We start from the raw sequence: 1,980 nt of genomic DNA, 5'->3' as shown, positions 1-1,980 counted from the left end.
GTGACACACGAAGCAATAGATTGCGCAAAAAAGAAGAACATTTAAGGAGAGTGGGGGAAAGGGTGGTAGGTAGAATAAATGGATGTGAAGAAGTTTGGGGTGATTTTAAATTTGTAATTTGAAGGTGGATGTTAGCAAGAAGAGCATATGCTCATCTTGCCATTCAATTCCCTCTGTACTCCTTTCTTCGTCAAATCACAGCTCTTAACTGCACCTACCACACCCATAACCCATCACTGTTATTTTTGTCTTTTCCATTCCTTAATTATATAGTGTAAAAACAATGACAATGTCAAACTTCTTTTTAATGAATGTTAATTCTTAAATTTTATTATCATATAATTTTTTATATTAAATTTGGTTAAATTATTTTGTTGTATTTCTGTGTATTAGCTAAATAATTATTTTATGACTATAAATATAACGTAAATGATTAGTAAAAACTGTTTTTGAAAAAAGCATTACCAAACGCATATTCTCTATTTTTATCATTTTTAACTGTGTCTACCAAACGCATATTACTGTTTTCAGTTTTAAAATATAGGATACAGAAAATGATTCCAGACGCATATTTAAATTTGAAATACAGTAACTACAAAACACCATTTTCATTTTCATTTTTATTCTCAGAAAATACAGATTCAAAAACAATACCAAACAGACCCTTAGCTACCTCATTCCTATTGAAATCTTTTTGCGCAATTCATTTAATTTGTTTTATTACTGCATTGATTTGTTTTATTTTTCTTTTATTGTCTATTTCGGTAGTAATTCACTTTTAATTAGCATCTTTTTGGAACAAAGGATGTTTGCACTATCGTCATTGCTGTAGCCTTTCTAGTAACATCAATCCCTGTGGAGACGATCTCGAATGTTCATCATTTTATTACTTGTTGTGTCCACTTGCACATTGACATCAATAGCAATTGAGTTAAAAAAATAACCAACAAGTTTTTGGCGCCGTTGTCGGGGATTGATTGTTTATTTTCGAAGTGTAAAGTTAATCTTGACAGTGCCAACTTGATCTAATTCGTTCTATTTATTAACAGATCAACACTTGCATGCGCAAAGATAGATATGTGGAATTTTAGATTGATCTTGAGATTGAAAGGACTGTAAAGAGACTGCGAAGAGAGCAAAGAAATTCAAAAACTATTTCAAAAATGGATAATCTGCAGGATGTGGGAAACTTGGATCCTCATGGGCCACTACAACTTGTCAATGTTCAAGAGGGGCAAAATGAGCATGTTAATTAGAGACAACCAGGCAATAACAATATCATTTATTATGGCAGATGACATAGACAGGGCTATCAAAGATTATGTTGTGTTAACTCCTCAAGTTGTACATCCTGGAATAGTTAGACTTGAAGTGGAAGCCACTAATTTTGAACTTAAACCAGTGATGTTTCAAATACTGCAAATAGTAGGCCAATTTAATGGACTGCCATCTGAAGATCCTCATATCCATCTTAAGTTATTTTTGGAAGTGAGTGATGCTTTTAAAATTGCTGGAGCAACACATGATGCTTTAAGACTAAGGCTTTTTCCTTACTCCTTAAGAGATCGAGCTAGAGCATGGTTGAATTCATTACCCTCTGATTGCATCACTACATGGAATGACTTGGCTGACAAATTCTTAATGAAATATTTTCCACCAACCAAGAATGCAAAATTGCGGAATGAGATCACTTCCTTTCACCAACTTGAAGATAAGAGTTTGTATGAGGCTTGGGAGAGATTTAAAAAGTTGCTCAGAAGGTATCCTTATCATGGCATTCCCTGTTGCATACAGCTAGAAACCTTTTACAATGGGTTGAATCCAAGTACGAGATTGATGGTTGGTGCTTCAGCAAATGGAGCTTTGCTATCTAAATCTTACACTGAAGCTTATGAAATTTTGGAAAGAATTGCCAACAATAATTATCAGTGGTCATCAACTAGACATACGGCAATGAGAGGAGCAGCGGGGGTACATAAT

At 33.9% G+C, this 1,980-nt stretch overlaps 1 non-coding gene across 1 annotated transcript; it reads right to left on the bottom strand.

Moving 5' to 3' along the window:
* Positions 1-1,671: 1,671 nt before the first annotated feature.
* Positions 1,672-1,778, bottom strand: LOC112097564. Its single transcript, XR_002905095.1, has one exon. It is a non-coding gene; the product is annotated as a small nucleolar RNA R71 (small nucleolar RNA).
* Between the last annotated feature and the right edge of the window lie 202 nt (positions 1,779-1,980).

The sequence above is a fragment of the Citrus clementina genome, unplaced genomic scaffold (assembly GCF_000493195.1).
Source record: "Citrus clementina cultivar Clemenules unplaced genomic scaffold, Citrus_clementina_v1.0 scaffold_6, whole genome shotgun sequence".
Lineage (NCBI taxonomy): Eukaryota > Viridiplantae > Streptophyta > Magnoliopsida > Sapindales > Rutaceae > Citrus > Citrus x clementina.
The sequence above is the reverse complement of the archived record's forward strand: the minus strand, read 5'-3'. Positions and strand labels throughout refer to the sequence as shown.